We start from the raw sequence: 16,312 nt of genomic DNA, 5'->3' as shown, positions 1-16,312 counted from the left end.
TTACTTCTCCCATCAATATATAATATCTCATGGCGAGTATGTCAGACATGCTCATCATCTCATCACTGTATCATAGCATGTGATCCAAGATTATAAACATTTCCTGTTCTGCCTTCTCTTGTATCATGTGAAACATGACACTGTTCTGGAAACATGATGCTTTAAATTAAGAACTTATTAATAGCCAAGACACTTATGTGCCTGAAGAATGTAGTATTTGTGCATAATGGCTAGGCAGTAAATGTCTGTTGGATCCTCAAGAGCATGATATCTACACCCTTGCCTGCTGAGGGCAAGCTCACATCATGGTAGCCGCAGAAATTGTCTGTAAAATATCCAGTACCTTGGGGACAAATATTTGTAAGACCTGTCAGACAACAGGAAATGCAGGAGAAAGGATAATTTCTCCGTATTAAAAAACAGTTTCTGTAAGTACAGACATTCTACATATTTGTAGATAAGACATTTAATTTTAATGGGATGTAAGCAAGGCCAGCCTATGTTGCCCATCCCTAATTGCTCTTAAACGGTGTGCTTTACTAGGCCATTTCAAGGTAATTAAGAGCTTGCCTCACTTTTGTGGGAGTGGAGGCACATATAGTGCCAACTGCCTAAAGGCTGTTGGTGAATTAGATGAATTTTTGCAACATTTGAGGGTAGCTTTATGGTTGCCAACTGAGGAAAAGCTTTCAGTTCCAGATTTATTAACTCTATTCAAATTCCGTCCGTTGCCATGGTGGGATTTGATTGTTGTCCACAGAATATGAGCCTAGGCCTCTGGATTATTAGTCCAATGATATTGCTGCCACCTTCCCGCTAACCACCACGAAAACGGAGCTCGTTTCGTTATGATTGGGAATATAAATTATATTTTTTAAGATTTGCCTTTTGGTTTAAAGAAAAATGTTTGAAGTGCATCCTTGAACTGGGACACAAGGGAACTTTGGATCTGTACTCTTGGGCCCATTGAACTGCCTTTGTGTTTTGCTGAAGTGTCACACAGTTTGTAACAACCTCACAATGCTACACTTCTCCAGTTCCACCCAAAACATATTAAAACAGCCATTCCCTATGGACAAGCCGTACGCATACACCGGATCTGCTCAGATGAGCAGGAACGTGATGGACACCTGGAAGTACTCAAGGATGCCCTCTTATCAACCGCCAGTTCCGACGTGCCACAGCAAGGAACCGTAATGACCTCGGAAGAAAGACATGTGCTGCAACTGACAGGGTACCCTCCATTGTTCAGTACTCCCCAGTAGCTGAAAAGTTACACCATGTTCTTCGTGACCTGCGACACATTATCAATGAGGATGAGCTCCTCACTAAGACCTTCCCCACACCTCCACTACTTGCCTTTAAACAACCGCCAAACCTCAAACAGATCATTTGTTCATAGCAAACTGCCCGGCTCTCAGGACAACTCCATACAACCCTGTCACAGTGGCCATGTCAGATTGTGGACATAGATACCACGATTACGCGTGGGAACACCTCCCACCTTGTACATGACAGGTACCCATGTGACTCAGCCGACGTTGTCTATCTTATACATTGCAGGCAAGGATGCCCGGAGGCATGGTACATTGGGGAAACTGAGCAAAGGCTACAACAATGGATGAATGGGTACCGCACAACAATCAACAGACAGGAGGGTTCCCTCCCAGTTGGGGCACACTTCAGTGGTCCAGGACCTTCAGGTGACCATCCTCCAAGGTGGACTTTGGGACAGGCAGCAGAGAAAAGTGGCCGAGCAGAGGCTGATAGCTAAGTTCGGTACCCAAGGGGAGGGCCTCAACCGGGACCTTGGGTTCATGTCACATTACATGTGACCACCATTGCACTAACACACACACACACACACTCTCAGTCTCTCTCTCTCTCACACTCACACTCACACTCACACTCACACTCACACTCACACTCACTCACTCTCTCTCACTCACACCCATTCACACACACACACACTCTCTCATACACACGGACACAGGTACACACCGACGCACGCACACCCTTATAGACACACACACTCCCACATGCACCCCCTCACAGACTTAAGACACTTTGCACTCACCGCACGCGCGCACACACACACACACAGACACTTTGTGGGGTGAATTTGTACCTGCAGAGTTACATTGTACTTTGCTGAAAAGCTGCATGCATTCATGAAGAACTCTGAGCACAAAAGCTGCATGAATTTATGTAAAACTCTGTTATCTCATTTATAGATTAGAATCAATCTAAATATCATGGCATAGACAGAGAACAGAGAGGGCCAACACCTTCAACGTATTGTCTAGCTATCACCATTGTTAACAGCTAACCCGAGAATGCAACTTTTAAAAAAAAGTTTTGTGATTTATACATGAAAGTGAAACTATCACTCTATTCTAACAGATAATCAATTTTTCAATGTATAATTTCAGTTACATCACACTGTAAAGTTTTGCTATGAATTATGTTATGATCGAGCCCGCCACTATCACCTGATGAAGGAGCTGGTGTGCTTCTAATTAAACCTGTTGGACTATAACCTGGTGTTGTGATTTTTAACTTTGTACACCCCAGTCCAACACCAGCATCTCCAAATCAGTTTGTAACCCAGTTTGTACCAACTAGTTTGTTGGAAGATGCTGCAGTAAAGGGCAGGAGAGTCCCTTTTCCAAAGAGGAACTATCAGACAGGCTTATTGAGTTGGTCATTGTTTCTACATCCATTTAAGATTTTACAATGGATATTTTGGGTAAGAGAAAAGGCCATGCCATTGGCATAATTCTTGAGGATGGGTGCAAGTATGAAGCTGTGGTGGCAGGACAATTACAATTACATGCCTGAAGTGCACCAATGCTGTTGCTATAGTCAGCAAATGTGACAAAACCAAAAAAATTGCCTTCTAACCATTAAAATCAAATGTTCTGAAAATAGAAGGCAACAGTCACTAAAAGCTAAAGTCAATACAGGAGCTAATGCCAAAGTATTTCCACTGCACTTCCTGAAAGCTCATCAAGTGGTGCTTTATGGTACAGCCTATCAGAGACCATTTCCATGTTTAATGGATCACCAGTTCCTTGCATTGACAGGATCAGACTGCAGAGACAGTTCACAAATTGGTGTATGTTTCCTGAAATTTTCCACTTGGTAAATATCAGTCATGCAGGAGTAATGCCTCCAGACAGTAGGTACAGATCTTCATCTAGTCGCAATTTGTGAAATTCAAACCAAACTCGTGTAGCAGGACAAACCACATGTGACACAATTAAACTGGTCAACTATGTCCAAACACCTGCATGCCGACAGATTTGATTTGGTTGGTACTTGGATAATGCAACCCTATTGATTAATCCTTCATAGAAATGCAATATACACATTTGGGTAGTTTCATGTCCAGCTGACCAAGATGAACTGAAATTTGGAAGGATGACCACAACACTGATTGGTGTAGCTCCATTAAGTATATTTTAATGAATGTTGCCATAAGGTCTATACTAAATCCAAGGTGTTTTGAACTTCCACTTGAAAGACGTCTACATGTAATAGCAACATTGGAAGGAATGAGCTCTAAGTTTTCCTGAGTAAGATTCTATTCCAAGCCAAAACATGGTTACTGATTTTTTAATTTAGCAGAGGAATCCCAAACTAACAACTTTTAGGAATCCATTTTTATAATGGTCAGCCAAGAGCTAGTCTTAAAATGCATCAGGACAATTGTTAAGATTCTATTTGTAAAGATAGAAAACATTGTCGTCATGGGTAAGACAAAACCAGAACATGGCCACATGCTTCACCTACTGATAACAGCAGCGTGACAACAAGAATTGACATTTAACCATCACTGTCAGGCCGATAAACGTCTTTGGATCAGTTTACTGTCCCATGGAATCCATTCTGATCAATGCACGCATTAAGTATGTTTAACCAATGTTAACCCTACAGGTTAAAGAGAATCTGAAATTGTCTTGGGTATTTTAAATATCCTTTTGCTGTGTATTGCCAACAAGGTTTCTGTGCTGTGTGATTTGCTCAAGAAGGACGTCCCTTCTGTGTGGCAAGATAATCCTCAAGGTGTTTTTGAGCGTGTCAAGCAAATTCTGTCAGCAAAACCTTGCCTACTGCAGTACTATCACCCCAGGAAATTCAGTGCTCAAAATGGATGACGCAATAAAGCCAGTGGTACCTATTATTTATGAGACAAAAGAACTATTGCTTTGGGTTCACAAGCCTGCTTTCTGCATAAAGCCATTGGTTGAATATAGATCATGATACATTAACATTGGGATGTGCAGAAATGTGATTTCATAAAATTATTTAGCAAGAAATTCAACATTGATGTGCATCAGCAACAGTGGTAATATAATGCCACAATTTGTAGTGTCTCCATTTATCAAGGCACAAGAATATGATTTATAAGCCAGGTACAGGAGTGATTATTTGTGGCATGCTGAGGGGATTACCCAATCTACACGTACAGCAAGATAAATGTTGATGGACTTTTTCCAAAGATCTTAGAATAAGGGATGAATGAGAGAGTTGACTTTTAATTTTCCAAAACACTCTTGATTTGGAAACTCTCCCATTAAATTGGAGGGTAGTGAATGTAACTCCTTCCTTCGAAGAGGAAGTAAGATAGACAGTATGAATCTATAGGCCGGTTAGGTTAACATCTGTTCTAGACGAAATGTTAGGAGCTATTATTAAAAGAAGTATAGTGGGGTGTTTGGAAATGTTCAAGTTAATCAAGTAGAGTCACCACCCAGTTCAGACATTTTGCACCAAGCAGTTTTAAAACTTGTGCATTTCCTTGCTGGTTTGCAGTGCTTTCAAATCATGCCTTTAGATCATCTTTTTTTGCGTTGAAGCCTTCTTCAGTCTCATGTTTGACCTGCAGTACTGCCAGTAATGTGCTGGAGTAGATGGCAGCAAGACCTTTGGAAACGGTTACCCTTGTTGATACATGCCACATGGATGAATGATCTTTGCAGAAAGTTTCAAAGAATGTTCTTGCATTTTGCTGGAATGTCTACATATTACAACCTTGGCAACTCTGAGTGTACATAATTTTCTTGGCAGACTCTGTCTTTGGACATTGTGTTCAGATTTGCTTAACTAACTACAAGGTTAAATAAATGTTGAAGTCCAGATGACAGTTCTGGGGAGAGGCAGCCAAAAAGCTATAAATGCAGATAAGAGAAATTTAAACTTGGGCACCTCAAAATGGAGGCATAGGGGACCTTTTATAAAAGAAAGAAATGCTGAGGCGATACCTCAAAAATGGGTAAAGAGCAGATTTAGTGCTGATCCTATGGATGGTTTACTCTGCAAATATTGGACTCCCAAAAAGAAGAATGGAAGTTAGAACTTGAGTAATCTGTGAAAATGTGAAGGAATACCCTTCAGGGAAAGGTGATGATGGTGGACTGATTGGTCCTCCATGTCCAAATTTATCATAAATTAAAGTTATTTTACCCAGTGTCCCAGTGGCATAGTGTTGGTTGCATCTGTTTTGATGAAAGAAATATTTCGAAGACTTCACTGTATTGAGTTGGCAGCTGATGTGTACAGACATTAACTCTGCAATAATGGCAAAGTTGAATAAAAATATAAGAGCTATAATGGTACTTGCTCAAATTGATCTTTTGAAGAGTATAATGAACCGTAACCTCAGTTATTTTAATAAATGTACAGTGGGAATTGATAGTTTGCTTGACTATCAAAATAATAGATATAACTATATACCCCCACTTGTTTAAAATACATTTTCATTCCTTGTTCCCTGCCTGTGTTGATGAGCTGGCTGCCAGGAGGTGGAGATTAGAGATCAGCTTGGGATAATTTGTGTATTTTTTTTCTCTTCCCTCCCTGTAGAGAAGAATTCTGGCCTTTTGATCAGTGCCTCCCACTGACAGCAGAACTGCGATTAAGACCTCTTAATGTTGAAATGATGGTCATGAACTCACATCAAGTTAATGCTGTGCACAGGGCATGATACATTAATACATTTTCAGCAATAAACGTTATCTAAATTACTCTGAAGTAAAATTTCTTGACCATTTTTCTGATCTGATTGTTGTACAGGAGAATGACTGACTGCAGATGTAAATTGTAATGCTATTGCTAAACTTTCAACTTGTTGAAACTAGAAACGAAACATTTTTATCTTGGACATTATTGTTCAACTAAATATAATTTCTAAGACTCTTGGTTATATATATCGTTTGTGAATTTGGCAAAATCAACTCGCATTGAATTCTCTCCAAATGCATTTCAGATTTGGTCGAGTGTTGGATAACAACCTGAGTGGGCAGGCATTTAAGAAAGAAGAGCTGAGTTGTTTAATGGGCTTTCATCCTGAGCATTTTCGAGGATATACCCTGTATTGGCAGAAAGCTCCTACCTAAATTTGCTCAGTATTTTTGTATGTAAAGAGCAGGCTTACATTGCCATGTTTCTTAATTTTTACTTTCCTCAAATATTGCCAGGCAACAGTCTGGAAATAAAATAATCCAACAGAAACCTACTAATGTATAAACCAACTTGCACTTTTCTTAAGTAGCAATGTTTTAATTGAGCAGAATGGTGCTGCACTTCAGGCCATTCTTGTGCTTTCTTGCTTAATCCCTGGATCAGAGGAGCGGCCATCACAATACTGACTGAGATAGCATTTCACCCAAATTATTCCAGCATATTGAAAATGGTGTTGATTAAAATTTGGATTCCTGTTATTTCCGACATGCTGTTCTAAAACTTTGCTTGCCTAATGCCAAGTTTCTGCTGCATTGTTAAATCAATTTCTTCATTGAGTTTGTTAAGAGCTGTATTACATGATTTGCTTAATTGTCACGACCAACCTACACTCAATAGCACACTGAGGGAGCCCTTAATTTTTGAGTATTCCTGTTTCCAGCCAAGAAAATAATTGACTCAAGTTTCTTTGTTTCAAGGGAAATAACTAGAATAAAAGTAAAAGAGGGCTGTTGGGCATAACAAGTTTCTAGTATTGAGGTAAAGGTTAGAGGGCCAGTTTTTTTGTGTTGGGGTGTTCTGGTTGATACTTGTCACTTGATCACAAAAAAACAAATTATCTGATTGTCAACCTGTTGCTTTTGGGAGTTTAATATGTGTGAATTGGCTGTAATGGCGACATCGTCATAACGGCTACCGATGAAAGTACTTAATTGACTGCACAGCATTTTAAGATTTCTTGAGGTCATGAAAATTGCTAAATTAATACAAGCTTTTTTTCCATGCTTATCCTGTGCAATCTTTGAGAGACATTTTTACATGTTACATAAGGTGGTTGAGAAAGACATTGCAAAAAAAAAATGCTTCTTTTGCAAGTACTGCAAACCCACTCTGATAGTTGCAGTGCTTAAAAAGTTCACGTGACTACTCTGGGAGGCACTGGAAAAGGAGTTGCAAGCTGTTACTTGAATACTAAACAAATTTATTAAATGATAAGGAGTGGTTGTAAAACTATCCTCATGAAGCTTGTATCTTTGTCTTGAGGCATGTAATATGTTTATCCCAAATCAGTCAAGTGATATGTTGCTTCAGTAAATTTGCAGGAATCCAGCAATAGGTGTATTGTGGTTAAGCAGAAACCCCACTTCATATTTCTTTATGTTTGAATAATGTCATGAGACATGTTTTGATATCTGTTCATATTTCTGAATTTCATTGAAAGTACTGTTCATGCAAATACTTCTGTAAGGCTGAAATTGCTAAATGATAAAGATGTAACTAAAGAAATTTAAGGCTTGAAATAAAATGTGAACCTTTGGTAACATGTATGGTAAGTTTTTTGAGCCAACTGCTGTTGCAGCAATATATAATAGCTTCAGTAATACTGGAATGTGCAAAACTGTGTTAAATCATTCAAAAGCAACCCCTCATGTAGTCTCATCAGAGATTGGAGAATCTGATTATCTGAGGCAATTTTTTTTTAATTTGGAAAGCTTAACGAGCTTTATTGAGGATGGCAGTCATTTGAGAAAATATTGCTAAATTTAAGATGGTAAAGTGCCTTACATGCCAATTTGAACCCACTAAAATGGGGACTTTGTATTTGCATGGAAGGATAGACCATATTAATTTGTTTTCATAATTTGACTGTTTTTGTTTTCTGCAACTTCATAATGGGAACAAGATTGTTTGTCATATTCCATCAAATTTATTGTCTGATTTATATTGCAGATGTAGATATTGATGTGGTGTACTGCATTGAGATTTCATTTTACTATTTTCCATGAAGGAATGCTCATCTGAAAGTGATGTTAGCAGCTGAAATTGAGTTTTCAGCCTTCCATTTAAAAAATAGTACATAATTTGCTTGGTGCATCAAATGTTGGAAAAAGATTTTGACAATGCATTTGTAGCACTTTCACACCCAAGACATCTAAATTGATGTCCAACCAATGGTGTAGCTTTGAAGCAAACAAAATGCATGACCTAGGCACAATAAAGTGAATTATAAGTTTGTGGTTTAGTGATGTTAGTTGAAAGAGAAACATGGGCCAAGACTCAATACACCTGTTCTGATTTCAGTGACATTGTAAAGGGGGCCCCTTTGCCAGTGAAGTACTTCCTCAGTACTGAATTGGAGCATGAATCTACATTTATTGAAGTTATTGGGATTTTAGTTTGTGACTGCAACCTTCTGAGTCATTACCACAACATCCATTGTTAAAATGACCCATTTTCCAAACCTCTGTATTTGAGGGAAAGGTGAGGAGTGCAGATGCTGGAGGTCAGAGTCAGGAGTTTGGTGCTGGAAAAGCACAGCAGATCAGGCAGCATCTGAGGAGCAGGAGAATTGACTTTCAGGCATTAGCCCTTCATCAGGAATGAAGGTTATTGCCCAGGGGGCTGAGAGATAAACGGGAGGGGGTTGGGGTTGGGGGAAAGCAACTGAGAATGCGATAGGGAGATGAAAGTGGGGGAGAAGGTGATAGGTCGGAGAGGAGGGTGGAGCAGATAGATGGGGAAGGTGATGGACATACCAGGAAGGTGGTGCTGCGTTGGAGGCTTCAGATGGGAATGATGTGGGGGGAGGGGAAATGAGGAAATTGGTGAAATCCGCATTGATTCTTTGTGGTTGCATGGTCCCAAGGCGGAATATGGAGTCATAGAGATGTACAGCACAAAAAACAAACCTTTCGGTCCAACCCGTCCATGCCAACCAGATATCCCAATCTAATCTCGTCCCACCTGCCAACACCCAGCCCATATCCCTCCAAACCCTTCCTATTCACATACCCATTCAGATGTCTTTTAAATGTTGTGATTGTACGAAGCGCCACCATTTCTTCTGGCAGCCCAAATAGTCTGTTTATTCCAAGTGTGCAGGCACAAATTGGTGCAGAATCCCGAGATCACGACTATTTACAATCTACGTTAATGCATGAGCCTCAATACTCTTTCTTTCTTCCTCTAGGCATCTGGTGGTAGGGGCTGGAGATGGAGGAGGCCCAGGATTTACATGTCCTTGGTGGAGTGGGGGTGCGGAGCAGAGTTGAAGTGTTCAGCCACAGGGTGGTGGGTTGATTGGTGCGGGTGTCCCTCTGAAGATCTCTCATCCACAGATTCCAACTTCATTGTCCATGAACCCCACATCATCTGATTCTTCCTCCTACCGAAGGTTCTCAAACCTGACTTCCCTGGTCTACCCATTGTCTCAGCCTGCTCCTGTCCCACTGAAATCTTCTCTGTATTTCTTGACATTGTTCTGTCCCCTTTAGTCCAGGAACTCCCCACCTACATCCGGGACACCATCCATGCCCTTCACCACCTCTAAGATTTTGTTTCCCTGGCCGCCAACGCCTCCTCTTCAGGGACACTGCACCAACCAACCCCAACGTCCCGTGGCTGAACATTTCAACTCCCCCTTCCACTCTGCCAAGAACATGCAGGTCATGAGCTGCCTCCATCGCCAAACCGTAACTAGCTGACACCTGGAGGAAGAACGTCTCATCTTCCACCTTGGAACCCTGCAACCACACAGGATCAATGTGGATTTCACTAGTTTACGCATTTCCCCTCCCCCCATATTATCCCAGTCCCCAGCCTCCAACTCAGCACTGTCCTTTTGACCTGTGCATCACCTTTCCCATCTATCTGCTCTACTCTCTGACCTATCACCTTATCCCTCACCTTCATTTACCTATCGCATTCTCAGCTACGTTTTCCCACTCCACCCCCCCACCCATTTATCCCCCCCACCGCCCAGCCCACAAACCCCATTCCTGATTAAGGGCTTATGCTCGAAACATTGACTCGTCTGCTCCTCGGCTGCTGCCTGTCCTGCTGTGCTTTCCAGCGCCACACTCTCGACTCTCTCTCTCTCTCTCTTTCTCTCTCTCTCTCTCTCTGTCTCTCTCTCTCTCTGTCTATATGAAATGTACTTCAGTGACACTGTCATTATAAACTTCACAATGTTTTACCTACAGCTCTATTTTATGATGAACTTCAACAATGATATGTTTTATTATACAATAGTAATCAGGTACAAGTTATATCAGTAATGTTGTTAGTATGACTATTGAGAGACCTAGTTTAATCGGTCTGTCCCTTCAAGATGATAACCCAAGTCTTGCTGATCTTATTGGATTGAGCTTAATGCGTTTTTCAGCATTAACTCTTTCAGAACCATTCACTTCATTCTGCTGTACAAGATAATATCTCATGGAAAATTGACAACTAGACAAGTTGTTTGAGTGCTACTGCAAAGGTCGTAAGAGTTGTTATTAGTGTACATATGAAAAATGGCCACATGATTTCAGATGATGCTCAAGGGTTGATATTGTAGGAAATGAGAAAGATTATCTCTGGTGTGTTTCAGAGGTGTCATAGAGGTGGAGATGGTGGAATGGGATGTAGTGTTAGGAATTGATGTATTTTCTATATCCATTCAGGAGATGTAGGATTCACTGGCTGGGCTAGCATTTGTTACCCATTCCTATTTGTCATTGAGAATGTAATGGTGAGCTGCTTTTTTCGACTGCTCCAGTCCATTTGATGGAGGTATAGCCACTCGGTCAAAAGCCTAAAACTAATGAGGGAATGACAGGACATTTCCAAATCAGGATGATGATTGGCTTCGCGAGGAACTTGTAGGAGGATGGTGCTCCCACATATCTGTTGCCATTGTTCTTTTTGATGGTAGTGGTTATGATTTTTGGAAGATGCTTTGGGTGTTGCCTTTGCCTTTGTCCATGTTTGATCTGGTGCCTTGAGACTTCATGGGGTCTGGAATTAATGTTAAGAATTTCCAATGCAGCTCCCTCTTGACTACACTGGGTGTGTCCTGCTGATGAGATAGTGATGATAGTGTCTGCGACATTGCCTCGCAGGCATGATTCTGAGAATGCAACAATGTCAGGCTGTTGCTTGATAAATCTGACAGATACCTCTTCCAATTTTGCTACTAAGGCCCAAATGATAACAAGTAGTCAGCAAGGCTGTGTTAGACATTTTCTTTTCTGGTAACTAGGTCAATCTAAGATGATCCATCCTGCTTCATCCCTTAGACCTTTTAGACGTTTTAGCATTTTGACAGAACTGTGGCTGGATTGCTGACCCATTGCAGAGGGCAGTTTAGAGTCATTCACATTGAATTCTGGTCTAGAATTGCATGAGATCAAACCAGGTAAAGTTACTAGTTCCCTTTCCTAAAGGATATTAGGAATCTTGATAGGTTTTTATGACGCTCGAATGGTTTCATGGTTCCCTTTCACTTTTATTTTCACTTACATTTTATTGGTTTGTAGCTTTTTGATGGAAAAACCGCTTTCAATGACTTTGGTTAAATGTTCCATAGAAGTACATAGAATATACAGTTCTTTGACCATTTGATCCATTTATCCCGTGCCAGTGATTATATTTCATACAAGCCTCCTCTCACCTACTTCATTATACCTTACAGCATAATCTCTGTTCATTTTTCTATCAAGTATGCACCTTGTTCTGTCACTTAAAGCATCTATGCAATTTATCTCAATAACTAAGTGAAAGTGCAGAAAAAACAGTAATGACACTGAATGAAATTGAAGAGGAATTTGAGGATTCAGTTATGAAGAATAAAAGGTGTCTGTTAATTGCGAGAGATTTATGGGGAATGGTTTGATTGTCTATTGTTTTGACATATGGGAGAAATAAACTGCTCTTTGAGTGGTTTTGAATGAATGTGTTGTCTATTTCATATACATCTTTCATTAGATAGATTTTTATGCTCCTAAATGAGTTTGCCAAACAAACATCATATAACAATATGATGGAGATTGTAGTGGTCCTGTTCCAGATGCATGGATGAATCATAGGCCAATCTTACTTTTTTGATAATTCATTGTTTATGCATGAAAGTGACATTCTGAGCAAGTTAAAAACTTTGAATTTGCATTTTACCTAATTAGCTGGAACAGAACTGTTTTGTTGAGTTATTAAAAGGAAAGACTAAATGAACAAAGCAATTAAAAGGTGTCAGGTGAAGGCAGCAAAGTGTGGTTAAGGTCACAATAAAATTATGGCCCTATTGAATGGCAGAGCAGACTCTTGGGACTGAATGACATATTGCTGCTCCACATTTGTAGGTTTGTATGATACAATCAGTTTTGACATGTTCGGAAAAAAACTAAGGCTTTGCACCAACAAATCAGGGTTTTGAAAGAAAGCAATGGAAAATGGAAGTTTGTGCATTTCACAGTTGCAGCACTGCTGGCTATAAGCTAGTCAGCATGGTTAAAAAGTGTAAAAGTCTTAATTTCAACAGAGTGAAGGAAGTAGGATCAGGTACAGTAACACATTTAAGAATTTTAAGTGGAACATGCACCAAAGTTTAGACATATTTGAGGGAAATTGATTATCAGTTAATATGAGAGGGGCTCTGATTGGATTGGAGAGTGAAAATGCACTCATTTATTTGAAAGCGAGTCAGTGTATTACCCCTAATTGTGTGTCAAATGCAGGAATACAGAATTTACTTGTGTCCAGGAGTCAAGAAAATGTTGGAATATCCTTCCAAGATTGTCCAGTGTTAAAATTTTTAAAGTATGGTATTGTGCAGAATATGAAAATATCTAGAAATGTGTGTATAAATAATAAATCGAAACTGCATTTGCATGCATGCTTCGCCTCTCATCTGTGGGTTTTTAATTGTTTGGTAGCTGCTCCATCATCCACAATGTTTCTTTGGTGGAGGAATAATATACCTCTCCCTTCTGCTCTGTATATATGTGTCTTCTGCCAGTATTCCCACTAAGTCCGATCAACTCATCTATATTCCATCATTTTACGTGAAATGAAAAAGATTTGAAAAATCTATGGAGTTTTTAAAAAAAGTTTGATTCAAGCATAATGTTTAGTAGCAATGGTGTATTATTGCAGCACCATATTAGAAAATCGCACTCTGAAAGGATGAGAAAGTATGACCGCTACATTACATGCTTCCTTTATTGCTGATCAATATGGGATTGAGTTTGCTAAAGGTTTATAATATTCTTTGACTCATCTAGCAAATGTGTTCTTGGCTTGAATGTTGTCATAACTTAAATATTATATTCCATTTACACAAAAGGACTGGCCCTTTTACAGTAATGATACAGTTAGCACTTGCTGTTATTAGTGAGTAAATTATGGCACCTACATATTTGCAGTTAAATATGAAAATTGAGAAGTCATTTCAGGGGTAGCATACTCCTCACAGGTATTCTCCTTGCCAACAGAGTTCAAAGTAATGACATGCACTTGGGATATTTGACAACTCGCCCTACGCTAAAAATGTAAGTCCTAGCACCAGTACATTTGGGAATAGATGAGTTTAAATGGCATACTAAATAGTATTTATTGAGTCACCTCTTATGCTGTGGAAAGATCAACTTTATAAGTGTAGAGTCCTATTCCTCAAAAGCAAATTGTTATTGAAATTTTTGTTATTCTTTCCTGTTAGTCTCTCTTTATCTCTGTTTTCCATCTGTGTTTTGCCATCTTTATTTCACTTCCTGTACATTATGTATATCACATGATTTGTCTGTGAGCAGAATCTTCTCAGTCCCTGAACAACACACAGCAGTGAGAAAGTTGAGAGTCATGTGAGATGGCCAATGAGGAGCTCTTTGTAGTCGAGCAAAAAAATCCCAATTTCTGATTGAATATTGAATGGGAATGCATGATTCGCTCCAGTGAGCAGTGAGGGACCTATTTGCATGTATGAATATCCTTTTGGTACATCAGCTCAACTCATTGATTATGTAGTTTTCCATTCTCTCATCTGCTGGGTGGATAAAAGAAGTATTGGTGAGAGTCCCAGCATGAAAGCTATTGTACTTAGCTAACAAATCCAGCTTGCCACTTACTCTTCCATCAGTCACAACACCTTGGGGCATGGTCCATGGTGAGCAACAGAATGCACCACCTCTGTGTGCACGCATACAAACGCGCACACGCACACACCGAACATTGGCAAAACCAGGTACCATTTTTGCCTCTGCCCAACTAACAGGAATTGTACAGAGCAGCTGCAGACTGCTACCACTCCATTGGGAGCATGACTGGACCTTAAAGATGGCACTGGTGCCAGGAATCTCAAGAGGCGCCAGCTGTGGCCAATACTTCTGCCTGATGAGAAGATTCCTAATGAAGGGCTCTGGCTTGAAACATTGATTTTCCTGCTTCTCAGATGCTGCCTGACCTGCTGTCCTTTTCCAGCAACACACACTCCACTCCAATACTTCTGCCTGTAGTGACTAGGATAATACATTGAGTGGGTTGCCCCATAGGGGAATGATGCACAGGTAATGAGGCGATTTGGGTAGATAGTATGAGAAAATCTGCGAGGACTCCGAGGAATACTACATGAAACTCACTAACAAAATGAAGCTTTACTGATTTCTTCTCAGATTCAATTTGCTCCGTCTACTTTTTTTTTACTTCTTGATTTGGACACACTCTGGTTCAGGAAGGCTTTTTCAATCTGAAGGTTAAACTGCTGTCCGTTAACAGATGCCACAGATTCCCTGTGCAGGTTGCCAATCTGAAAACTGTTGGATGACTATATGTCTACAATGACTAATCTGAAATATCTGTGGAATACTGAGTGAAGTGATTGGCAAAATCATTTTGATTGCTACTTTGCAAAACCTGAGCCAGTGTCTACTGAATACTACTTAAGCTATCTAAGTCTACCCTTGAATGCAATTAAATACAAATAGTGATTGATTCTAATTGGGAACATAGCATGGGAAATTGATGAAAGCTGTGCTTAGTTTGCAATGTAGCCACTGGGGAAAGTTATTCAGTCCTGTGTTTGTGTAGTGGACATCAACAAAAATCTGAGATGCACAAATAGAATACGAGTAGAAATGCTATTCATGCAGTTAGACAACTGAAAAATGTTTTTTCGCTGAGCTTCTATGCTAATTAGTGAATTCTGTGATGTTAAGTACACAGCAATGATGATAAAATTGGATCACAAGAGAACTATCACATCCAAAGTTAATATTGTCATCCTTTATGACAGCAAAATGAAACTAGTCTGTAATTGCAAAGCATTTTGCAAAGAACATTTATACTTTTAAAAAGAATCCTTGCTTTTCCTTGGAACTTGGATTCTGACAGGCTTAACCAATATCGTTTATTTTTGGGCCTTTTTAGCTGTCAAGAGTTTGTCATGCCTGTAGTTGAAGTGTGTGTAAAATGAAAATTCTGAATGCCAACAGGAGCCTTAAAGCTGAATTGATTCAGGTTTTACTCATTCACCTCTGTTGGACCTAAATATACTTTGGATTCAATCGTGTCCTGTTCACGCCTTTTTACTTGTTTCCTAAGAGCTTGCCAAGTGAGATTTATGCATACAGGCACTCCTTTTCTCTGAATGGGCAATGTGAGCATGCATTTCTTTCAAAACTTTGCTCATGCTGCATTTTATCAGTAGCATGAAAGGTGAAAGAATAATCAAGAAAAGGAAATGTTCGATGCAGAAATCTCTTGCAGTATCACAGGCAAAGCCTAATAACTGCAATTGCTAGTGGGCTAATTAGATCTGGGTAGGACATGCCATGATGCTCCACTTAAGTAATGTTCTGAAACTAAGAAGATTTAAATAATGACATAATCCAAGCATGTTTCCTTTGATTCTGCAGAGCATTGTGTTTAATTAAATTCTAAATTGAGAACATCCATCAAATATTTTACCATTAGCGTATTCAAGAAATAATAAAGTTTGTCATCATATTGAAAAGTTCTTCCTGTAAATCATGTTTTTTGTAGTCCAGAATTAATTTTGACTTTAAAGGCATTAACGTTAAATGCATATGAATAA

At 39.7% G+C, this 16,312-nt stretch overlaps 1 protein-coding gene across 1 annotated transcript in view; it reads left to right on the top strand.

Annotated features, from left to right (window-relative positions):
* The window catches only part of man1a1 (mannosidase, alpha, class 1A, member 1), a 468,823-nt gene that overhangs the window by 114,048 nt on the left and 338,463 nt on the right, over positions 1-16,312 (top strand). The window lies entirely within an intron of this gene.

The sequence above is a fragment of the Hemiscyllium ocellatum genome, chromosome 3 (genome assembly GCF_020745735.1).
Source record: "Hemiscyllium ocellatum isolate sHemOce1 chromosome 3, sHemOce1.pat.X.cur, whole genome shotgun sequence".
NCBI classification, from domain to species: domain Eukaryota; kingdom Metazoa; phylum Chordata; class Chondrichthyes; order Orectolobiformes; family Hemiscylliidae; genus Hemiscyllium; species Hemiscyllium ocellatum.
Note: the sequence above shows the minus strand (reverse complement) of the source record. Positions and strands in the feature narration are given on the sequence as shown.